Source organism: Lissotriton helveticus, chromosome 5_1 (assembly GCF_964261635.1).
Source record: "Lissotriton helveticus chromosome 5_1, aLisHel1.1, whole genome shotgun sequence".
NCBI classification, from domain to species: domain Eukaryota; kingdom Metazoa; phylum Chordata; class Amphibia; order Caudata; family Salamandridae; genus Lissotriton; species Lissotriton helveticus.
Window position 1 is genome coordinate 283052543 of NC_136065.1, and position 26068 is coordinate 283078610.

Below are 26068 nucleotides of genomic sequence, written 5' to 3' on the forward strand. Positions count from 1 at the left end.
GTTGACCAGTGGCTCCATGGCAGTCACGTATTAAGTCTAAGTGCACCGTTAATTGATTTATTTAAAATGACACTGGCAGTAGGCACAGAGAGAGCGTGAGCTGTGTTTAAGTTACCTCCAGGTTACCGTTGTGGTTGTTCTGATCATGTAAACACTTACTCTGTGTCTTTGGTGACGACGTCACGTGACATGACTGATTCTCAATTTCTCCTCACACTAGTCTTTCACTTTCAAGACTTCCGGCCGCGGATCACTGGGTTGGGCAGCAGGGCTTGGGCTTTGTCGGGGCTGGGTGCACGGCAGAGGCAGCGACGAGAGCGCAGATTTTGCAGTTGAATGCGCGCGCACTTTTTGCCGCGGCCCGCCCCAGCATACCCGCACGGCCGCACCCACTGACCACCAGCGAACTCCTTCAAGGTAAACGCACGCCGCCGTTCACAGTAGCGGGAGTCTGCGGGACATAGAGACAGAAGCTCTGCTCACCAGGTGAGGGCGAGCGAGCGAGACATGGCCTGGGGGGGTAGTAGGCCGGTGGGCGGCCAATAAATAAGGGTGCGCAGGCAAATCTGAAGTGGCTTCCTCTGAGCTAGAATTAAAAGATTAAATGTGAGCGGTGTTCCTCCTGACAGTCAATCCGTGCTGTGAACGCTGTAAACGGGATTATAACAATGCTGGGTAAAAACATAAAAATACCCACGATCTGCCTCACCTTCAACCCCTCGCTTGTGGAGTTTTGAGGCGTGCGGCCTGCCTCGAGGATGTACCACTTCAAGAACTGCTTAGGGGGCCTGTCTACTGAAATGTTCCATTTACACAAAAGTTTTCACACATCCTGAGACGGAGTCAAACATTCACGGTCTGGAATCTTGGTTGGTTTTTTTGCACACAAACATAAAAGGAACATAATGTTTGAAATGTGAAACTGAGAGGAGACGGTGCAACTATTTTGGGTTTGATTAATAACTCGGTCAATAACTCGGTCATTCTGTCATTTTTTGCACACATTTATTTTGGTGAACTGTCACTATGTTCATTCAGTTGGAGTGTGATTTTGTGAACCCAAAATTCAATAACAGTAAGCCAAGTAGCCATATTTCAGCCACTCTTTTTTTTCTCCTCCGAGTTGAACGTGTTTAGGGCATGGTGGGTTCATGTCAGGCTTCGCTTCTGACGAAACTAAAACTGTTGTTGTCTTTTTGCAAAACAAATATACATTGATTGTTCAGAATTGGTTGCTGTCCTCTCACAAGTATTAAAGTTCCATTTGGCTAGATGTGCCCACCATGTAAGGGCAAAGAAGGTCCCTCAAGATATATATATATTTTTTCATAACACATTTTATTGGGATTTAGCCATATATCGGGGCCAAGCCGGCCCACACACATATACAGGACATTGAAGTCTAAAATCCCATGAACAACTAGAACATGCACAGTGCAGCCCCAACCACCCCCTCCACCAGTCATAGCAATGCCACTATTCAGATGTAGCCCTACACCCCATCTCTATCCCCCTTGTTGTTTGACCATAGTGTCATATTTCGGCATCTAGTTGAGGTTCCATAGTGTGGACAGGCGCAGCATGAATCCATGCTGATTTTTGGATTACAGCCGCCATCACAGGGATAGCAACTCCAGGGGACGCTGCAAGAGAAAAGGGTCACAAGACCTATCTTGGCGGGGCAATCTTTCCCTGGATTGTAGTGTAGGAGTTCTGAACCTCCTGCCTGAGCTCGTAGCAGTCCTTGTTTTCCAGAGAACATTTGTTTCATGCATAAGCCCCTCCCGCAACTCTACTCAGCAGGTACTCAATTCCGTACCTCAAAGGAGGCTCCACCCAGCTAGTTTTCTGGGTTCCTTTTCCGGTTACTGATGTTGACGCCGGCCATGGGGGGGTGACAGTCAGTGACCTCAGCCCTAGCACACACACAATGTCTCTGTCTTCGCTTGTGTTAGACCCGGATAACGAAAGATACATGTTAGCAAACGGGGGGAGGTAGTTTCTCATCATTTACTTCAATTACTCACCCTGCCTTTATGTGTGCCTCTTTTTCTATCACTCCATCTCCACTTGTCTTGTTCTCCTTGTCTCTCTGTCTTTCTCTCTCCCTAGGGCGTTCCCTATGCCTCTTCCTGTTTGTATGTCCATTCCTTTCTCTATCCCCCTATCTTTCCCTGTCTTTCTTTTTCTGTCCATCTCTCCCTTTTCCCTCGCTGTTTCGCTCTCACTGTCTTGCTCACCCTTTCACCTTGTCCTTCTGTCTCTATCCATCTTCCTCTCTCGTGCCCTCCCTGTGTCTCCCTCTCACTGTCTTTTGTGGTCTTTCTCTTTCCCTAGTGGTGACTCTACCTCTGCCGTTTTCTTTTCCTTCTCCCTGTCGCTGCTTATCTTTGGCTTCTTTGCCTTTTCCCTCTCTTTCTCTCCCCTCTGCCTGTCGCAATTTCTCAATATTTCGTTGTTGTTCTCTGCCTGTATCTCTCTTTGTTTTGTCTCTCTGCCTCTTTCTAGTTCTATCCCTGTCTTTCTGTGCCTCTCTCTGACTTTATTTCTCCTAGCAATCTCTCTTTATTAGGTGTTCATCGCTTATTTTATTCCACCAGCCGTAACCGTGATGAACATCGCATGTAGTCTGTTATCAACCTGAACGTGATAATTTGGAAGCATCATTTTTCTTTTCTTTTTACAAATAGTGAATAATACATACAATGGACTAAATTCACAGATGACCACCTAATAAAGAGAGATTGCTAGTGTGTGTCCCACTTAAAGTGGAGGTGAGGCTGGGAGTCTGAAGGCAAGGATAAAGGTGGGTGTAAACAGGACAAACAGCACAAGAGAGAAGTCAGCGTTAATTACTCCTCTTTCTCAGGCTTGCAATTTTCTGCTGCACGCGCACCTTTCAGAGGGGACTGTCTTGACTGCCACACTGCAGCTGTCAAATTTTTCGCTAGGAATGGAGAGGGTAGAGGAAGTCATAGAAGAGCGATGGGGGCTTTGGTAAGGTCGAGAGGAGGAAAGGTAAATATAGGCAGTGATGGAGTGACAATGGTCTGTGAAAGGGAGGGAAAGAAGGGACGGGAATGAGGAAGAGATGTGGCTGAGAGATGGCAGCTGCTGCATACTCGAGCACCAGAGACTTAGCGTGCATAGCAAGACTTCTCTTGTTCTGGGCAAGGTATAAGAGGTCAGTGAGAAATGTTGCAGCGGTTCCTTGAAATCTTTAAACATCATTGAAAGCTTCAATTTGCGACCAATTAAGCCTTTAATAATCCAGAGCCATGATTTTGTGTGTCTAGTAAATTCTTTACAAATCTGTCCACTTTGCTTTTCCCCATGTAACACAGATCTCTCCACAATCTCTTTTCACTAATCCACGTAACCCTGGGCTTCACCCAAGTTCTGTTTCAGTCTTCCTTGTAACAAAGATCCCCTGCTTAAGTTAACCTTTGTTTTCCTCTTCCTTGTTACAGATTCCCTCACCTAAGCTCTCTTTATCTTTTCCTTGTAACACAGATCCCTCAGCCAAGCTCAGTTCTGTTCTTCCATGTAACCCAGATCCCTCAGCCAAGCTCTGTTTCACTCTTCCAATCTGTTTCATTCTTCCATCCATGTAACACAGATCCCTCAGCGAAGATCTGTTTCATTCTTCATGTAACACTATGGGGGCGGGAGGGTCAGTTTGCCAGTATATTCTTGTTTTAAAAGCAGCTGCTGCCGAGTTCCTGGGCTCCAGTAATATTCAGGCATACATTAAAATGTCAAGATAACTGGTGATTAATCGTCTCTACCTGGAGAGAGGCAGGAGCTTTGTCTAGGGGAAGCTGTGACTCCTTGAAAGGTAGTACAGGCCAGGGACAGGGTTGTATACCTGCTGCAAAGAACGTTTACTATGCAGATCAGTAAGTGCACCTAATGTCAAATAGGTCAGTGTGTTACTGCTTCTGTCGGAGAGGTCCTTTTGTTACTTGCAGTTTGTAAGTTAAAATCCTATCCTAGAACAGCAAGCTATTCACTAGTCTGTCATCAAAGAGCTGCATGCAAATGGCAAGTTATGTATTAGAGCTATTTTTTTGGCCAATCTTTCATTATCCTAATGATGCAAAAAGGGTTAATGTGGGTAGAAATCAATTCCTATTGAAGAGAAGAACCCCTAACAATGCTGTTATGTTTTAAAATCTGAATTCATGCTTTCTAGCTTGAGTGCCTTTGTGTGCTGTTTCTATGCTTTCTGGCCTGGTTGGTTGACTGTGTGACGTTTCCATTATTTATTTTCTGGGTGCCATTGTGTGACGTTTCCACGATTTCTGGCCTGGATGCCTTTCTGTGACATTTCCATGCTTTCTGGCCTGGGTGCCTTTGTGTGACATTTCCATGCTTTCTGGCCTGGGTACTTTTGTGTGACATTTCCATGCTTCCTGGTCAGAGTACAGTGTGAGATTTCCATGCTTTCCGGCCTGGGTACTTGTGTGGCGTTTCCATGCTTTCCGGCCTGAATGCTTATGTGTGACATTCCCATGCTTTCTGGCCTGAGTGCTTATGTCCGGTCAAAAGATCATTTACGAAATGTTCTTGAGCTGAGAATTCCCCACCCCTCCCGCCCTCAACACCTCTAGCAGTCGTTAAGCCGGCTTGGTACGCACTGTGTGGGGACTAGTCTAACAAAACTATTCTGAATGTCTAATAATTGCACACATAGCTACAGGGTAGTAAGTTATAGTAAAAAGCCCAATTGGTAAACATCTTTTTTTAATTGTTTCTCTTAAAGTAATCACTTTAACAGAATATTCTACTATTTATGAACCCCAACCCCTTCGGCCACTGAAAGTAGCAGTGACTGACGCATTCAAGTGTATTGCATTATTTTATTCAGTTTATCTGTTTAGAGTGCTTTCACAAAATTTTGAATTAATTTGACACCTAAGCTACGTAAAAGTTGTATCTTTGAACGCATAGACTGTAAAAAATGGCATACCCCAGTTTTGTCCTTTACCCAAATCAGCACATAGAGCACTGAAATTGCCCCTTTTCAATGCTTTAGTGATTTTAGCTAATTAATTCCAAAATTTTGCTTTAAATGCACCTTTCATTTAATCTTTTTCAAAAATGTCACAGGGTAGGAAACCACCTATCAAAACCTTACTATGAGGAAGGCTCCCTTGCTGAAATTCAGATCAGGTATTACATCTGACTTTTAGCATTGCCAGTTGAGGATGTGGTTGGAGCTAATATAGTAAGTGGGTGGAGCCAGTGGAGGAAGAGGGTGGAGCCAGAGGAAAGTAGGTGTGGCCTCCAACAAATATTTGAGCACCTGCACTGCATATTTTACAAATTAAGCACTACACTGAGGTCTATTCAGGCATTTTACCTAACAGCCAGGGCAAGCCCCTAATCGGTTGACAAACTTTCCCATGCCCAAGGTTGGCCCTGCCAACAGCACATTGTAGACTGGGTTTTGAACTGGTAACGTAAGAGTTAAAAACAAAAGTACAAGCCCCTCAATGCAAGATTAGCTGACAATCCAGGAATTGTATCATATTTCATAGTGCACTTGGTGGGCTCGCGAAATGCAAAGTAATATTTCGTTGCCGACTTTCTTTTATTAAAGGTACGCCATATATACACAGAGGCACATTTTCAAGATCCATCTATGTATGCTCTTTTGTTTAGCTTTCTACCCTCGTTATATACGAAGTAGTTAGTAAGTGGCCTTTTGACAGGAACTTGGGCTTGTTTTGAAAAAAACCCTGAAAAAAAAGATTGACGATACCTGTCTCACACGGGAAAAGAGAAAGTAAAAGTCCGCAGCGTCATTTCATTGGTGACCTGTCTGCATTGCAGCACAAGAGGGAAAACTCTCCATTCCGAGAGGTAGGAAGCACTAGTACTTCTTTGCAACGGCCAGGACTTTTTCTGCTGCTTTTCCGTCTTGCTACTGTCAGAACGCTCTCCCACCCCCTTGTTTAGGGGTAGTCCGTGTTGAACACTGTGTTGTGACGTCATTCCGCTCCACGCACCGCCGTGGAATGCTGGAATGCCGAAGGTTCTATGCTGAGCGCCGGATGCCAGCTGTCAGTTCTCACAGGCTGACTGCAGGCGGCGGGCGCGCTGATGTCCTGTTGCATATGTTTAATAAAGCTTGTTATCAACACACCACTCTCCGTCTCATGTTGTGGCTACAACATGTTCTTGGCGACGAGGGTCAGTCTACAGTCAGTGAGCAGCAGGGCATACAGCGAATATTGAGGCGTGAAAGGTGAAGCAAGTGAACCTTCAAAGGGTGCCTTCACGCGGAGAGAGAAGACGAGCGCAGAAGAAGAAACAGTAAGAGATTGCGTCTGTGCTGGTGTGAGGAGATCTAGAGAGATTACGTCTCTGGCAATCTGTGTGACAGCTGTTAGGACAGACAAACGAAAATTGCGTCTGTGCCGGTGTGAGGAGACCGAAAGAGATTTGTCCCAGACAGAGCAACAGCTGATTAGAGATCAAAAGCGGAGCGCTGACAAGAATGCTTTGCATGAAGTTATTTAAAAGAGAATGAGGATAACGTTCTCTCCGTGTAAAAGAAAAGATTACATTTAAGTGGAGCGACGATGGTGTATTAACGTGGCAATGTCTGAATTATAAAGAGACACATTTGAATGAACAACGTTTTCACTGTTGTGGGTTTACTCTGGAAGAACCAGCTTGGTAACTTTGACAGTGTGGAATGCCCAATGTAATATTGAGAGAAAAGTTAGGAAACACCTTGCATGATTTGTAAGGAGCGGAAAGTGGTGTTATGACGAGTTTGACACAGCGCGAGCAGAGAGATGTTTAAGCAAAATAGAGTCATTTGGTTAAATGTAAACAACTGTTGCGCAGTGAAGAGTATAGAGAGCTCGTGCCTTTTGTCATAAGTAAATATTTCACGCGAGTGAAGCGTGAAGGGAAGCAGAGCCCGGTAATTGAATCTAAGCACTCTGCGCAGCCGAGCATGAAAAGCAGCACGAGTCTTCTGGCATGAAACTGACATAGAAAATAAGAAATTGCGAGGTGAATAAACTACGCTCTGTCTTGTATTCACATTCACGTGTAATTGGCACATTTAACAGAAAAGAGCAGTAAGTCTTAGGCGCCAGCTCATGGTAAATTGTGGTATATGTTGGCCACATAATTTTGAGAAAACACATTTGCCTAAGGACAGAATCTTATATATGACAGTGCCTAGAAATAAGACATTTGAATTGGTTGGGAGCATACATTTGAGTTAAAATGGATGTAAGTGCTCTTGATGTATCTGCAGTGTCTATGCCTCCTCACTTTCTCAATCAGCCAGGGAATCCAAGCATAGAGTGGGATGAGTGGATCGAAGTGTTCGATAATTACTTGGAAGCCTTGGATGCGCTGGACTACAGCAGCAACAGGAAAAAGGCAATTCTGCTTACTAACTTAGGCAAAGAAGGACAACATATTTTTAAATATTTGCCTGTTGCAAAAAATGAGCAAGGTCAACCCATTGAGGATGCCTACGAGGAGGCACGAAAAAGGCTAGAATTGAGATTTGCTAAGGAAACAAACATAGCGTTGAGAAGGTACAAGTTTTATACCCAGCCACAGAGAGTTGGAGAGTCAATTGATGACTTCGTCACAAGACTTCGCGAACTTTCTTTGAAGTGCAAATTTGGCCCCATGACTGAAGAAATGATCAGAGACCAACTTATCGTTCAGTGTAGAAGCAGGAAGATTCAGGAACGTTTATGGGCCGCAAAGGACCCCTCTCTCAAGGATGCAATTGATATTGCAAAAATAATAGAGGAGTCAGACTCTTGCATGAAAGAAATGGATCGTAGGGACAACAAAGTTAGCATGTCTTGTGAAGGTGAAACATCTGTTGTAGAGGGTTGTGAAGGGGATGTAGCTGCCTCTAGCAAGTTTAAAGGTGTGAAGAATGCTAACAGGGGTAGAGCATATCCAAGTAGATTCGGGAACAAAGTGTGTGGAAAGTGTGGCAGTGCTTACCACACTTCCGACTCGAAGCAGTGTTGGGCCATTGGGAAGGAATGCAGAAAGTGTGGCCGGAGGGGTCACTTTGAAAGAATGTGCAGGGATGCCAACAAGGGAAAGGTGGCAATGTTATCAGATGAGTCTAGTACATATGAATGCTCTTACAAGCCTGATAGGATCTTGTGTGTTGAACCTTCATCTTGCGGTGGTGGGGAGGATGGAGAAATTCTTCTCACTGAATCTCATAATTTAGACGATAGGAGGAAAAACAGGCCTAAGGCTGGGTTTGTCATTGGTGATAAAAAAGTTGACTTGATGGTTGACTCGGGGTCACTATATACTATCATACCAAAAAAAATGTTCAAACAGGAGTGGCCAAATAAGAAGCTGTTGCCAAAAGATATAAATCCAGGGGGTTATCAAGGGGAAAAGATAGACATACTTGGTTACATGGCAACAGTGATTGTTTTTAAAGGAAGATCCGTGAGGGGTAAGGTATATGTAGCAGAATCAGGACCTCCAATCTTAGGGTGGTATCACCAGTTTGACCTCCATATCAAAATTGACCCACATGCAGTAGAACAGGTCATGGTGGTAGATGATCTCTCTGTGGTAGACATCCTGGAAGGGGGTAAGGGTGTTTTTAGAGATCAGCTGGGTAATCTGGAGGGATACGTACATAAGATAAGGATGAAGAGTAATGCGGTCCCAGTGCGACACAAACTGAGAAAGGTTCCCATCATGGTAAGGGGGGAAGTGAAGCAAATGTTGGATGAGATGCTAGCCAATGGGGTCATAGAACCTATTGAGTGCTCATCATGGATTTCCCCAGTTGTTATTTCACAACGAGCCGATGGTAAATTACGTTTTTGTGTTGACCTCCGAAGTTTAAACCAGAATGTAATCCCTGACACCTTTCCCTTGCCCAACATAAATGAACTGATGGTGATGCTAAAAGGGGCAAAATACTTTTCTAAACTCGACCTTCGTCATGCTTACCATCAGATACGCTTGCATGAGTCATCAAAACACCTCACAGCCTTCATCACCAATGAGGGCATATTTCAATTCACGAGGATGCCCTTTGGGTTATGTTCGGCTGCGAGCGTGTTCCAGAGAATGGTCACAGATTTTCAAAGGTGTAAAAAATGTAATTTACTTCCAGGATGACATTTTGGTATTTGGTGAGAGTGTGAGTGACCATAACTCTGCATTGAAAGATGCCCTAGCACGAATCCTAGAATCTGGTCTGACATTACGCAGGGAAAAATGTACATTTTTGGCAACCGAGGTGGAATATCTGGGGCATTCCATCTCGTCAGATGGTGTAAAACCAAAGAGAGACTTACTAGCTTCTATAAAATTGGCTCCAGTCCCCACCAACAGAGACCAGCTACGCTCATTTATTGGGCTAATCGAGTACTATTCCAAGTTCGTGAAGAACTTTGCAAGTAAGACTGAACCCCTAAAAGTGCTCATGAGAAAAGGGATCACGTTTTGTTGGGGGGATGATCAGAAGAAGTGTTTTGTTGACATTAAGGAAGAAATATGCAATGCAGGCATTTTGGTTCCGTTTAATGTAGATGGGAAAACCATCATTCCTGTGGATGCAAGTGATACTGGCGTAGGAGCTGTGTTGTCGCAGTGTGACGGCACCTATGAGAAAACAGTGGCGTTCGCTTCTCGTACTCTGACTACCACTGAGCGCTGTTACTCTGTGATAGAAAAGGAGACCCTGGCAGCCGCTTGGGGTGTGGAGTATTTCAGGATGTATGTGTGGGGGCGTAGATTCAAACTGCGCACTGACCATAAACCATTGTTGAAGATACTCTCACCAGGTGGAACAGGAAAGGGGTCAGCCAGACTAGCAAGGTTGGCCTCTAGACTACAAGAATACAATTTTGATGTTGAGTTTATTTCAGGTTGGCGCAATGTACAGGCCGACTGCATGTCACGACTGTCCTTGAATTGGGAGGATGTAGACAGGACAGGTGTATCTAAAAAAGAAAGTGAAGGAGCCATCGCCAGTGTCGAAGATGTAGTTCAGTGGAGTAGCGGCGCAGTCAGTAAGAAAGAGTGGGTGGAAGCTATGTCTAAGGATGAAGTACTAAAGAATGTTATGAATCTCATTTCCAAAGGTAGACGTAGGGAGAGCACTTTGCCCATCAGCATTAGACCTTTTAATGCAGTCATTGACGAATTGTCAATCGTTGCGGGTCAGGTCATCGTGCGTGGAGACAAAATAATTCCCCCATTTGAAATTCGGAAAAGACTCTTTGACTTGGCGCATGAAGGGCATCTGGGCCAAACCATTACGAGGAAACGGTTGAGGAATGAATTTTGGTGGCCTGGTATGGATGGTGAGGTGGTCGAGTGGGTAGAGAGGTGCAGTGAGTGCTGCGAAAGTGAGAAGCGACTCAAGGTGGGACCCCAATCTGTCCCAAATTCTATCCATGACCCAGGTGTAGTGTGGCACAGCATATGCCTCGATTTCATTGGGCCTATGCCGGGTGTTCACCCCAGCAAAAGATTTGGGCTAATAGTAATGGATGTTCATACTCGGTGGCTCATTGTCTACCTACTCCCTGAAATAACCACTCGAACTACCATTAAGGTTTTGCGTATGATTTTCAAGGAGGAGGGTCATCCCGCTGTCCTTATCACGGACAACGGGACTCAGCTAACTTCTGGTGAGATGAGAGAATTTCTGAGTGAGTGTGGCATTAAACACACGTTCACGACTTTGTACAACCCGCAATCCAATGGGATTGTCGAGAGAGCCAATCGCATGATCAAGGGCGCGATAAGTTTGGCAATAACCAATAATCTTGACATTGAGGAGACTCTGAGCGAGTTGGTATGGGCATATCGCACGACAGAAAATGCAAAAACAGGAGCTATTCCCTTTGTCGCCATGAGAGGTAGGAAACCAGCTTCCAAACTAGTGCCTCCGTGGATCAGAGAATTGGTTGAAGGAAAGAAAGAGAATGGATGTGATGTGAGTATTCCTGAGCATGCTTCCTGTAGAGTGCACGACAAGGAAAAGAATGTGTCCAGCATAATTGCTGGTGACTGGGTCAAGGTCCGTTCCGGACGCTGGGTAAGAGGCTTATGCAAATTTCGAGGACCCTTCCAGGTAAAGGAAGCACACCCATTCTATGTTGTGTTAGAGAATGGTGAAAAGTGGAACCTACGTAGGGTAGCAAAGTACTGCTCACGAGATCATGTTCCCAAAAGCGTGGTTAGTAAAGTGGTTACCAAGAATTCATGTTCTGGGTACATGTTGGCTCATGACAGTCAATTGCTCAACAGTGCTCGCACAGGTGTAGGAGTGAGGGCACCAGGCCCTGGTGGGGATAACCTGAGCAATAGTCAAAGGCCATTTAACACAAATGATGACTCACCTGATCTCCACAGAGCTCAATCCTATCAGAGACCCTTACGGGCCAGGAGAACCCCTCAGCATTTGCATGACTTCATTGTCGGATGATTTATTGTTATGTTCTATGCTTCTGACATTTACATGCCTTTCCTTCCTAGTGTTTTCCTTTTATTCCCTACCTGCGTGTAGAGGAAAGGGGGGTATGTTGTGACGTCATTCCGCTCCACGCACTGCCGTGGAATGCTGGAATGCCGAAGGTTCTATGCTGAGCGCCGGATGCCAGCTGTCAGTTCTCACAGGCTGACTGCAGGCGGCGGGCGCGCTGATGTCCTGTTGCATATGTTTAATAAAGCTTGTTATCAACACACCACTCTCCGTCTCATGTTGTGGCTACAACACACTGCCCACCATAATTTAGTTTGGAAAGCGGCTTCCTCACTGAGAGGTATCACGTTAGCAGACATCAGCCTCCAGGAAGCGAGCGCTCAGAAGCCACACCACTGACCGGTATGGTAATGCCAGTTTCCCACTGACCGGAAGTTTTGAACCTGAAAGGGGGAGGTCTCACCGGACAGGGATTCAGTTGTGCTCCTCTGACCAAGACATGCAAATCACTCGATCCTTAATTAGAGGCTGAATCCTTGCAGCGCTGACACCCCCGAATTGTAGTGAACTCGAAGCTTAATTGTCGATAAAAGTATCGGTGTCACAAAGTGATCTTGAATGACCATCAGAGAGTAGTGCACGAGCAGATGGGGTAAAGGTCAGTTCCGCAATACAAAATCTTAGTTCATATATGATCCTGGGTATTACTTGTAAGTAAAAAAGTGCTCAGCCATTTCCTAGAACAGTTTTAATTGCCAAGTCGACCAATCAGCGATTTCGCTTCGTACATGGTAGTCTAGAGTCTATGTATGCATACGTTCCAATAGACCCTATTCAACCAGGAGACTATTGATTTTTAAAGCCAAAGAAGGCTTTGTTTTAGTGCTCTGTTGTTATTTAATTTGCCTTATGTTCTGCTGTTCTCGCCGTTTACTGCCTACAACTGTTCATTCAGGAAGTTACGGCGACGACGTTGAAGCTACCGGTTGTGGGCTTCATTTATCTATACAATAAACACATATCTATAAGTTCAACTTCGAATCTTTGTCCTCACTGGGTTAAAGACAGGACTAATAGCAATGTTACTCATGGAGGTGACTTACACAAAGTCAAGGATGTTGTAAAATCTAAACATGATGCCATTTCTTTGTATCATCATGATTCTAAAAACACAAAAGACATTTTATTTTCTGTTGGTGACTTAGTTCTGATTAAAAAAAAAAACATGATTAAGAAAGGAGAGTCCAGATTCACACTGCCTGTCAGGGTCATACAAGTGGCTAAGAGTGCTGTTTTATTAAAAGGAAGGGGGTGGTGAAATAGAAGGAATCTGGTTAAAATTACAAATGATCAAGCCTTAAAGATCATTTCTGCTAAAAAGAAAAGTGTTTATGATTCAGACTTGGATGGAGTAAACTCTGGTATGGATTTCTTTTGTGACAATTCATTTTATACCACTGTGGACGGAGACTTTATTTAATCTAGAGATCCAAAGTCAAATGAATATCCTCCTGTTATGAGTCCAAGTACCACTTCATGTTATATTTCGTCACCTAAAATGCAATCATCATCCAGCATTTCTTCATCTGTTGCTTCTCAAAGACCGCATCGCAATGCTTCAGTTCCTCAAAAATTCAAAGATTTTTATTTGATGTAGTCACCTTACCATACATTGGAAATATGATTGTTACAGTACTTTGTTCAACTTTTTCTGTTGTTAATTCACATTTTTCTTATTTATTATAAACTCTTTTCTTTTCTTTATTTTGTTTGAAAAAAGGGGAATGATGTTAAGGTAACAAGTTGCTCTTTTCCCTTTAAGAGCAACTTGTTGTTCACGCGTATACGCTTCTGTATCTCGAGCGTCTCCCCGCGCTCTTTTGTTATTAAATTTACCTTATGTTCTGCTGTTCTCGCCATTACTACCTACAACTATTCATTCAGGCAGTTACGGCGAGGACGTTGAAGCCACCAGTTGTGGGCTTCATTTATCTATACAATAAACACTTATATCTATAAGTGCAACGTTTCCTGGCCATCTCTTTATTCCTACAGCCCTGCGGCCATGCCGCCCAGGAGTGGTGATCTTCACCCCCCAGAGGCACGAATGGCGGGTTATTCCTCTGGCAACCACGCTGACGCTGATCCTTAACTGGCCGAGGTTTCCACTGGGCCGGGCGTGCCTCCTCTTGTCACCTCCCTGCAACATCGCTGGTGCAGAGGGACGTTGGGAGCTTTTTTGTTGTTGTGCCTGGGTCAGAGATCCGGTTCGCTAGAGCGACAGAGATCTGGGAGTTGAGCTGTCCCCTGCTGCCGCGCAGCTCCCAGCTTCACCAGGGCTGTGCCCATCCACCACTCTGACTGCTCCCTTGTCCTCCCAGGTGGTCAGGGCAGCCTCACTCCCAGGTTGCTTAACGGAGCTCCTTGCCCTGATCGGAGCCTGGCCATCGAGACGGGAGCAGCGGGAATGCGGCTCGCACACGTCTCCCTTCCCTCTTCCGACAGAGAATTTGCTGATCTGGTGGAACATGTGCCGGCAATGAGGATCTCCTGTGTCGCCTATTTTCGGGCGCCATTTCACCAGCTTGCACATCTCCCCCTCTTGATTGCCCATCCTTCGTGTCATGCGTGTCCCTGCTGATGCTTCAATCGGGCGTATCCTTCAGGCTATCTTAGAAGGTGAGGGGGTTAATCTTGGTGCATTTACTTACATCCTGCAAGGAGGTCCTACGAGCCAGCACACAATACTTTTAGCTTGACGCCTGACTTTAAAATGGCGCTTGCTAGAGCCATCTAGAGCTGTGCCTCTCCTCCATACTGTTAATAAACAGTGAAACAGGACTTCATTCACCCTGGCTGCCTTTTAAAATGGAGCCTGTTTGAGACAATTTTGTCACGGTCCAACGGCTCCTCGGTACCAGGGTTATGCTAATAGGGGTCCACCTCCAGCTTTCCCCGCACTCTGAAATAAATAACTTACAGAGCACAATAGTAAGCAGGTGAGGGAAAAAAAACGCCGGGGCGGGAATCGCAGAAGAAGGGATGCCTGCAAAAACAAAGTGCCATATATTAATACAAGGCCCTCACACTTCTCTGTCTTATAGCTCTATAGACTCAGCCCCTACCTGATACGTCTCAGACTTAAGCCCCCTTCTTTTAACTGAAAGTGATAGGATGAGATGTCTTCTCTCGTGAATGGAACAAGATTCCTAAAAGTACAAAAAACATCTGTTATCCCTATTCTTTCTGACTGGTTCCTAGCAAAAAAAAAAAACCCTATACCTCTTCTACATACCATACGGTCTCGCCCCTGGAAATTCTGACCGTCTAACCAACAGGATAGGGTTATTCTCCAACTGGATAAACAAAAGTATTTAAACAAAGTAAAGAGGTCAAATGGAAAATCTAGTTCGTGGAATGTGACTGTACTACACCCAGACAATGAGCCCTTCAAAAATGGCTCGTATCATATCATAGTATAATTCCAATGTCATTTAACTGGAACAGCAAAACAGTACACAATGAAATCAGGAGGAACGATGTTCTCTTACCAACCACAGGAATATGAAGTTCCCTCTGTTGCAACTCTTGTCACGGGAGGGTGCAATCCTGCGTCCCCCGCGCCAGAGTCAGAGCCCGGGTATTCTCAGGAGACTTGCAAACAGGGGCTCTGATCACGAGAGGGTGCAATCCTGCGTCTCTCGTCTTAGCTCAAAGCCCTTGTATCCACTGAACGGAAAAACCCAGCCGAGAGGGTGCAATCCGGCGTCTCTCGCACCAGGTCACACAAGTTCCGACGTGAGAGTGGGCAAATCCAGGGTCTCTCACCTCGGCGCCGCCAAGAGTCCTGAATTCGGCCTCGGAAGGAAAGGGGACTCCTAACGTATCCTTCGCCGCCTAACAACACCCTCGCACTCAGGCAGAACTCCTACAAATGTAATCCCACAGCCGCGGGATTACCTCTAAGAAAGGTACTGTTCCTCTCAACCCAAAACAGGAAAAACACGGAGGTCCAGGACGTCCGTGTAACTTAATGTCCCAGCAAGACAAAAATCACGTGCACCGCACCCAGCACGGTCCCTAGCTATATGGCCTCTCTCAGCTCCTGTAGTCCGCAGGAATTCTGGGAGATGTAGTTCCCGAACTTCATCATTGGGTAGGCACACGTCGGGCCCTGCCAAATTTCACTGCAGTGCATGAATGAGGACGTGCTGTGATAATGTCAAGAAGTCATTCTTGAACACTTTTCTGAAACTTTTTAATACACAGTGTGTCTGTTTGCTTATTTTTATGTTATTATATTTTAATAATAGACTTTGCAATGGATGTAATACTTTCTATTGGTCCTCCCACTGAGTATAACTGCACAAGCTGACATTCCTGAATCACTATCTGAAACTCTTAAGACCCATAGTGTCTGTATATTTTATATTACTATTTTTATTTTTTATTTTATTTTATCCTTATTTATTTGAATGTTTAATTTTTGATTTTGTTATGGATGATGTGCATTCGTTTTTTTCCTAACATAACTTGCAAGCTTTTCGCTGACCCTCTACTTTGCATACTGGTTCTCTCTAGTCTGTACATTTCTTAATCCCTAGAGTGCTTCACCCTACCTCCGTGGCTCCTCAAGAGTGCGTCCATCCTACTGCTTGATTGCTATTTGCATCTCAACATTCTTATCATTCAATCATGCACCCATCTAACACCACCCTGAACTCTAATCTTGTGCATTACGGACCCAATTCCTTGTACATTAATTACCCTAACAAAATGACCAGTAGTGCAAAAAAGAACTTCAAGCACAGCATTCTAAAACAACACAGTGAAACACTCATTGTAGATAACTATCACTCAGTGACCAACGGCAGCACGAAAACAAACTGTATTTTCTACACTAATCGCCCGGCTCAATGGAAAATCAGCTTCTCTCTTCACCTTCTAGTCGCCAAGCCAGTAACCATTCCCTATGGTGAAAAAATCTCCACTACCATCTCCCCGACCTTCAAAGGGCATCTCACCATTTCCATTTACAGAACTGGAACCATTCTCATACCGACCCTCACCTCACCACCTTTGACCGCCACTTCTCCACACTTCTCTCCTCGCTAAACCAACTGAGCTATCAAACCCTTTCGCCCCTATCCCCCACTACCCTCACTAATATCGGGGAACCGATCCTATCTCCCTGCCCTGACGACCCTCTTCTCAACTCGTTGACTTCCACCATCACTCGCTACAATCCCTCTACCCCTATTCTCACGCTCCGTCGCTTAACACCCACCATTCTCACATCTACTGATCCCTCCAGGAATAACCACCACACTACTAACAATTTCCCCAAGGCCAATCTTAACAGCTTGGTCTCTAACCACAGCACGCCCGCGACTGTTATCCCCACAGACGATCCCCTCTGCACCCCTGAGAATTTGCCCCCTCCCCCTCATCCTTCCCCTACCACCTACACAGAACCTGTTCCCACGACCCTTACTTCCCCCTGGTCTACCGTCATTTCCAATCCAGTGGTCTCTATCCTCCCTTCTACAACTGCACCACCCCCCATACACAACCCGCCTCTATCCTCTCGGACACGCCCCGGAACTCCGATAGCCTTTCTTTAATTTCTCCTCCTCCTCACCAGGACTCTAGTCCCACTTCTCCTCCTCTGAACTCCTTGATTGGGAACATTACTAATCTGGCACCCTGCGTCCAATCTCTCTCCTCTCCTAATCCAAAGGAACTCACAGGCTCCTCCCTTTCTACCCCTGACAATCTGAACCCCCCCCCCTCAAAATCTTCCACGAACACCTACACTGTCCCTATTCCCCCGACCCTTACTTCCCCCCCCTATCAAACGTCATTTCCAATCCTGTGGTCTCTCTCCCCCTCCTACCTCTGCATTCTCCCCTTCCGTTGTCACACTCCCACATTCACAACCTGCCTCTACCTCCACTCTCGCTGACAATGCCCGCAACCCTGACGTCCGTCCCAGAAGTTCTCTCCCTCCTCACGTGGACACCAGTCCCTCCTCTCCTACACCAAACTCCTCGAATAGGAACATTACGATACCCCACCTACAAAATCACTCCTCTCCTAATCCCATGGACTGCATCCAACCCCTCCCCCCTGCTCAACCTCCCTCCATAGACCCCAGCCACCCTTGACCCCTGCCTAAAACCTTAAACTCCCTCAGCTCTATAGCACAGCAACTGAACAGAAGGGAGCAGAAAATTAACTCCCTTGCTGCTGATTTCCTCCACTTACAACAAGACCTTCTCAACAGGGCCAAGCCACCGTGCTCTCTCCCCGAGGTGTTGTGCTCCTACTTCACTCAATTCTTCTCATATAGCCCCACAGCGCACCCCTCGTCCCTCCAACCCAGCACCGAGCCAGGCCCTCAGTCCCAACAGGGATAGCCAACCCCTTTCGGTACCGAAACCTGTTGAATTCTACTACTTGCACCTCGCGTTGGACAGGAAGTCAGCCCCTGTCCACATCCCTGTTAATATCAGCACCAACAGAATCGTGAATACTATCCACTCGCCTAGACCCCCTGCTCAATTCACCTCTATCCACCTCACTCCCCCCCATCATCGAGGCTCCCCGTCCTCTCTCTTGCATGCTCCTAAACTGCAGACCAGCAGTACAACACGCTACGAACATTGCTGAAGCGCTTCTCGCTGAAGAAATTGACATCGCCTTCCTCACTGAATCCTGGATCAATGCCCACGCCACCCCCATTTTTGACATTCTCACCCCTCCAGGGTATAACCTCATCAGACAAGACAGGCCGATTAAAACTAGGGGGGTCTAGCCATCTTGCACAGAGATGGAATACAGATTACCAAACTCAAACCTGCAGTATACCTTTTGTTTGAATACCTAGGCGTCAAACTCACTACCAAGGGCACCCCACCAATCAAATTCCACACTATCTATCATCCTCCTGGAGAGCGTACCCTCTTCCCAGAAGAACTAACAGACCTCCTAACACGATTCTCCTTGACAGACACCAAAGACGTGTTATTGGGTGACCTCAATATCCACTGGAACGACCCAGAAGACTCCACTGTCCTGAACCTTTCCAACCTTCTGGAAATATATAACCTCCAGCAACTCTGCAATAAACCAAACCCACATCAAAGGTGCAACTCTAGATGCGATCATAACAAACAACGATCTGATCTCCTTGAGAGAGATTTCTCCATTGACTGGTCTGACCACCACCTCATTCTGTTCAAGATTGACACACTTACCAACCTCCAACCTATCCGTGTTGTCAACCCCAAACTCTTAACCAGAAACATCAAAGAAATACCTTTATCCGGACTTGAAGCCAAGATTCGTCCCCATTTTCCAACTCCATCCCTCAACCTGGACGGCTGATGACCTCACTTCTCACTTCAACTCAAGAATGGCAGAGGTCTTAGACCAAGTAGATCCTCTCAAACTCAAGAGAGGAGAACCAAATCAAAACCCTGGTTTAACGTGGAGCTGAATGATGAACGGCGCCAACTCAGACAAACAGAATGGTCTTGGAGACCAAGCCCCTCATCCCTGCACATAACACATCTTAGATCTGCTCGACGGTCTTACAAAAAACACATCTTCGATGAAAAGGCATCTTTTTTCCGCAGCCAATTAGATCTGGCGAAAAACAGACCAAGAGAACCCTTCAACATTGTTAAAAGCCAAACTAACTGCACTCCCTCTCAAGAAATCGAAGCCACCAATGAGCGATGTGAAGTAATTGCCACCTTCTTCACCAATAAAGTCTAAAAAATTGATCAATCCTTCTTGCAAACTGCTAACCTCCCTCCCCCCTCAACCTGCCCCCTTTCAACCTCCCTGGACCACCCGACAAGAGCTCTTAACAAAGACAATCAGACCTACCTCCAGCTCAAAAACAATGCGCATTGCTCCGACTTTGAGCTACTGTCGGTAAACAAGGTCTTTAATATAATTTCCAATCTAAAACCTTCCTCCCACACCATGGACCCCCTCCCTTTCACAATCATAAAAGAACTCAACCACACCATCGCCCCTTTCTCGACAAAAATCATCAACGCTTCTCTCACCTCAGGTTGTGTCTCAGACTCCCTTCAACTAGGACATATCACACCCATTCTCAAGAAACCGGGGGCTGACCCTAATGATCTTAACAACCTCAGACCTATCTCTAACCTCCCATTCTTTGCAAAAACATTAGAGAAATGTGTTCTCCTCCAACTCAATAATCGCATTAATGAGTTCAACCTCCTTGATGCCTTTCAATCTGGTTTCAGAAAAGGCTGTAGCACGGAAACAGCTATGCTCAACGTCGCAAACGACATTCACAAGGCCCTAGACGAAGCAGATGCCTGCCTACTTATCCTTATTGACCTATCTGTAGCATTCGACACAGTAAACCATCCAGCCCTTTTGGAGACCCTGTCGAAACGGCCCGGCATCAATGGCACAGTACTAAAATGGTTCACCTCCTTCCTTCAACATCGCTCGCAACAAATTAAAATTAACTCCTGTCTCTCAAAACCAACTAAAGTTACACTTGGGGTCCCGCCAGGCTCGATCCTCTCACCATCCCTCTTCAATCTCTTCATGGAGCCACTCACAATCCTATTGAAAAAAGCCGGAGTGAGTTACCACCTTTACGCGGACGACACCCAAATCTATTTCAGGATCAAGTCTCCCAACGAAATCCAACTCCTCAATACCACACTAACCGAGATCCAAACTTGGTTCCTTAACCACTTAAAGCTCAACCCTGACAAAACAGAACTAATCCTATTCTCTCCAAAAAGTAACCATCGCCCAATCCAAGAGTGGCTCAATAATCTGGTTGCCCTAAACTGCCCCCTTACCCTAACTCATTCAGTTAAGTCTCTAGGCATCACCCTTGACAAGAACTTATCCATGGAGGCGCACATCAAAAACTCTGCAAAAAGTGGTCTTTTCTCTCAAACACCTCAAGAAACTGAAACCCTTTCTACCCCATGATGACCTCAAGACAGTAGTCCAATCCCTAGTTCTCTCTAAAATCGACTACGGGAGCGCCATCCTTACAGGGACTCTAAAAGCTCATCTAGCCCCTCTAAGAGCAGTGCTGAACATGTCCGCTCGACTCGTATCTGGAGTTAAAAGATTTGAACACATCACTCCAGCTCTCAACTGCCTCAAGTGGCTTCCCATGGAAGGGAGATGAATCTATAAATTGGCCTGCATCATACACAAAACCCTTCACTCTCCTGCCCCCAACTTCTTAAATAACAAACTGATTAGAGCAGGTCAATCCAGAACACTAAGAAGCTCCAACTCACTCCTTCTTATTCCTCCGAAAGTGAAAAAGAAAACAACCCAATACCGTTCGTTCTCTGGCAACGCTCCCAGGATATGGAACGCTCTCCCTGGAGTCCTCGGTTGCAACCCCTCATTCTCCTGTTTCAAAAGGGACCTGAAACTCCATCTCCTAAAGAAATACGTTCATGACCAACGTCAACTAACCTAGTCTTCTTTATCCAAATTGTCTCCCCTCTCCCTGGACTTTCAAGGATAGTGGGTGACCGGACTATGTCTTTCTCGCCCTTTTCTTTTTGCTCTCTCCCCCTCCGCTGCACTGCATATTTATTCCCATGTTGTATTTTTTGACTGTGGTTTGCTTCCTTACTGTTGGCCTACTATGTAATGTAATGTCCTTCTGCTGTTTACTGTGTGTATGTAAAGCGCTCTGATACCTACGAATCGAGCTAGCGCTATAGAAAACTTTAAAGAAAATAATCACCCGGTTTCTTAATTTAAATTTCCCACTTTCCTGTTCTAAAATGATGGCTTGTATGGTATTTTTATACCACGAACCTGGGCAAAAGGCAATGTAGGAATTATAAGAATAAGAGTTACTTTAAGACCGTTATTGTTTTTCTACTAACCTAGCAAATAGTTTCATGTTTTGGTTTATAAGTATTGCTTTATCGGTTTCCGCTTGCCTACGGTCTCATTCCAATATGCTTAATTCATTCAGAGCAAGTGGTCTATTGGATCGAGGATTGCGATGGGGTGGGGTGTGGTGGTTTCTCCATGAGGGCATCGGGGCTCCGCCCCTGTTACATTCTACAATATCATAGCAATGCTCATAATGAAAAATTTCCTAGTTTACACGAAGGAAAGTTTCAATTCTATTAAGGACGCGGAGGCGAAGATTATGCATTACTTTCTTCACTCTTTATTAACAGTACTTTTAAAGAAATGTAGAAAAAACACATCAAAACTACAACTCCCATGAATACGGTGAGTAACCATGGGCACCAACAGTCCAATCAGGGTACATTCCGACAGTCCATATATTATAATCCGCAGCGTTGTCCGTCCTCTTTCTATGCTGAAGGATCTTAAGCCCTTTGGAATTTAATCCGCTTTGGAATCCGATCCTAGGATGAAAGTGTAAAACGTTAATACCATTCCCCTTAATGGATCTCAGCAGAGAGCTGAAACATTTCAATACATAGCGAATTACATATGCATCTAAACACAAATTTAGAATGAATACGGAAGAATATCAGCACTCAGGAAAACATAGCAAGTATAAAAGAACTATACAGAAAACTGTTAACAACTATTTGAGCAATGCAATATTAATGCGAAGCAAAGAAAACCTCTGTAGGATGAATATACATAGATTACTCCCTGATAAGGAGAAAAGTCTGAATAGACCTCAATATCAGTAGTACCGGTCAGAAACCTAAAACCTCCAAGGGCAGGAGGCAACCGAAGAGTATGCCCGGGGGGATAATCCTCGCCTCCGTGTCCTTAATAGAATTGAAACTTTCCTTTGTGTAAACTAGGAAATGTTTCATTCTATGTCCGGACTGGAGGCAAGGATTATGCATTTTTAAGGCTTACTTACCTCCAGTGCAGCTGCATCATGGATTGGTTTGAAGTAAAACATTTTAAAAGTGGAATCAGACCACCAACCTGCCGCATTCATGATATCTTCCAATCTGCCCCCTACCTGGATGGCCTTGGAAGCCATAGCCCCCCTAGCAGAGTGAGACCCAAACTCGCTAATATCGATGCTGGCCTCTAATTATCCATCTAACCCACCTAGCAATGGTCAGGGATGAAACAGCCTTGATTCGCTTCTTGATGGCAATCAGAAGCTGCCGCTCTCCCGGAGTTCGAACCTCCAAAGTCATGTCCTCATAGGCCTTTAGGCACCTGACAACGCACAATTTCGGGGACTCAGGAAAAGCTGGATATGATACCGACCTGATACTCGTTTTTGTACTTCGTGAAATGTTGAAAGTAACCCCTTCAGGAGTTAATATCCTAACCGAGATGTCCAAGGCCCTCACGTCCGACAATCTCTTACAGGAGATCAGACAGAGAAGCATGGCTAGTTTTGCTGAAATCTCCTTCCTGGACAGGTACTGGTTATCTTGCCAAGATAACAACAGGCGGAGGACTAGATTGGCGTCCCACAGACCAGCATACCGGGGTTCCGGGGGCTGCAAGATCCTGACGCCCTTGAGTAATTTACACACCCAGGGGTGCTCCCCCACAGGAATGTTATCCACTGGCGCATGACCTGCTGAAATTGCCGATCTGAAGGAATTCATGCTGCAATAGGCCAGTCCTTCTTGAAAGAGTTCTGCTAAAAAATTCACTATATCAGTAACGCTGGTGCCCACGAGATCCAGGCGTCTCTCCACACGCCAACGCACCTATCTCCTCCAGGCTGATCTATACCTCTGAATGGTCGCTGGGTCCCAAGCTCGCTAGATAAGGAATTCAGCCTTCTGCGAAATTCTGACATCCTGCCAGCGTCGCCTGAAATTCTCCACGCCATGAGTTGAAGATGGCCCTGGAGCACCAGAGGGTGAGGCTGGCCTAGAGGGTCCACCAGGATCCGATCGTAGGATCGAAGACGTACCAGGGCATCCGAAGCCAGCTCCAGGAGAGAAGGAAACTACGCTTGAGATCGCCAAATCGATGTGATCAGGATGATCGAAGCTTTTTGCCGACGGACTTGCATAGCCACCCGTTGTATGAAGAGAAAAGGTGGGAAGGTATACGCCAGAATTACTGACCAGTCCTGGAGGAAGGCGTCTACCACTTCTGCCCCTGTATCTGGTCTCCAGCTGAAGTAACGGGCCAACTGGGCGTTCCATCTGGATGTGAACAAGTCCACTTGACAAGGACCCTAAAGCACTGTCAGTGCTTGGAAAACTACCTGGTCGAGCCTCCAGTCGCTGGCATCCTTGAAGTGCCTGGAGTTCCAGTCCGCCACCGAATTCTGCGTCCCGGGCAGATATTCCACTGTCACAGAGATCTGACGATGGAGGCAATAGTGCCAGAAGTCCTTGGCTAGCTCTACCAGGACTCTGGAATGGGTAGCCCCCAGACAGTTGATGTACTGTATCGCTGTCTTGTTGTCCATCAGAAGGAGCCCACAGCAGGAAACTCTGTCCCTCGTCAGGGACCGAATGGCAAAGGAGCCTGCCAGCAGCTCCAGGCAATTGCTATGGAGAGACAATTCCTCCTCTGTCCGTCTGCCTCCCATAGTGATCGGCCCACACCTGGCACCCCAGCCCAGACGGCTGGCACCCGATTCGATCACAAGGGTTGGTAGAGATCTAAAGGTCGCCCGACCGTTCCATGCCTCCATGTGGTTGATCCACCACTGGAGCTCTGTCCTGGCTTCTTGTGTCAGAGCCACCAGCTCTGAGTAAGTAAGACCTCTCAGGAGATGGTACGCCTTTAACCTCTGCAGAGCTCTGTAGTGTAGCGGCCCTGGAAAGATGACTTGTATCGAGAATGACAACCAACAATCCTGGCCAGCTGGTGTAGAGATATCCTGTCCCGTCTGAGGACCTTCCGTCGCTCCTACTTGACCATGGCGATTTTCTGATCTGGAAGATTCAAGGTCGCCGCTTTTGTGTCGATTCTGAAGCCCAGGAAGATCATACTTTGTTGCAGGGCCAATTCCCATTTCTCCCGGTTGATGGTGAACCCCAAACTCTGAAGCAGCGATATGGTAGCATTCAGATGGCAAATCAGGCGATCTCGAGACTGATCCATTAACAAGATGTCGTCCAAGTAGATAATCAATCTGATGCCCAGGGTGCGTAGGTGTTCCACTACCGGCTTGAGGAGCTTGGTAAAGCACCAGGGTGCCGATGAAAGACCGAACAGCAGGGTCCGGAATTAGAAGATCTGCCCCCTGCATTCGAATTCGAGAAATCTGCAGTTGGGGGGGGAAGATGGGGACTGAAAGATATGCGTCTTTGAGGTCCAGATGCGCCAACCAGTCGTCTTGCAGTAAAAGGTCTCGCAGGAGATGAATCCCCTCCATCTTGACGTGGCAAGAAACTAGCCACTTGTTGAACGACTTTAGATTTGATGACTGGTCGAAGCCCTTTTCCTTTTTCTCCTCCAAGAACAAATTGCTTACAAACCCCCTGGGGTGCAGCACTGAGAGGCAATCTGCCCCTTTTTCCAGAAGGTCCTGCCCCTCCTGATCTATAAGAGATTCGTCCTGAGGGGAAAAGACCAGAGGTCGAGGTTTGACTTATTGTACATGGGTTCCTAAAACTCTATGTGAAACCCTCTTACCGTCTCCAAAACCCAAGGGTGTGAGGAAATCTCTGCCCATCTGTGATAAAACATGCTTATCCTCCCTCCCAAACAACGGGGGGATAACGGACTGGTACTTAACACTATATCCGCCGGAGCTGTTGTGGGCCCCTCCGCTGCCCCGGTTGTTCTTGCTTTTGCCACCACAAGAGGGGTAGAACGTTCCTTGTTGGCCATCCTGCCAGCCGTTGTTTCTTCTTGCCTGGGCCCTGTTAGGGCCTTGGTGGGACAGGCGGCCGGAAGAGTGACTCCTGCCTCTTCCGGCCCCCCAAAAACCTTTCCAGGGAAGATATTCTTTATCGGCGCCTGCGCCTTGTCAAGAGCTGAGAACATCGCGATGAACTTTCCCAGTTCCTTGACGAATGGATCACCGAAAAGCGTGCCTTGGGTCACCGGACCTGCCTCCGAAGAAGAGAGCTCCCCTAACTTAGGATCTATCTTCAACAGAAGAGAGCGGCGACGCTCTGCGGAGAAGGCGCAGTTAGCGTTGCCCAAAAGACACATCGCCCTCTGCGCCCATCCCGCCACGTCATCCATGGGAAGGGGTTGACCTGATTCCCTGGACCGTTCAGCCAGTTCCATAATCTTTGTCAGCGGTCCGACCACATCAAGGAGCTTGTCTTGACAGGCCCTCCATGACCTATCTATCCCCTTCTTGGGATCCCGTATGTATTTATTAAAGAAGGTGCACAACTTTGGATCTATCTCTGGCGTAGCTGTGACCTTGTCAGGGAAAGAGGGACGGGGGCATTCTGATCTGAGGGGGCCCCACACCTCCCGAGAAAGTGGTTGCCTGATCTTATTACCCACATAGTCAGCAACTTTCTTGTCCGGGACCCATTCTGTCGAGCGGGGCCTGAAGATACCCGTAGGGTCAAACATGTCAGAAGGGGCACCCTCTGCGTCCCCCGCCTCGGAGTAGGAGGATTGTGTGCACCAAAACCGGCCTGAATCCTGCGTCTCCTCCAA

At 46.3% G+C, this 26068-nt stretch overlaps 1 protein-coding gene across 10 annotated transcripts in view; it reads left to right on the top strand.

Moving 5' to 3' along the window:
- Window positions 1-252: 252 nt before the first annotated feature.
- The window catches only part of LOC144754443 (F-box only protein 6-like), a 189597-nt gene continuing 163781 nt past the window's right edge, over window positions 253-26068 (top strand). For 4 of the 10 annotated variants that reach the window (XR_013594725.1, XM_078642219.1, XM_078642226.1 and 1 more), the window contains exon 1: window positions 5757-5868. The gene's annotated coding sequence lies outside the window, so the exon portion shown is untranslated. Of the gene's footprint in view, window positions 487-5751; window positions 5869-12109; window positions 12129-26068 lie in introns of those variants that run through there. The other 6 variants (XM_078642224.1, XM_078642222.1, XM_078642223.1 and 3 more) reach the window with 5 other exon arrangements.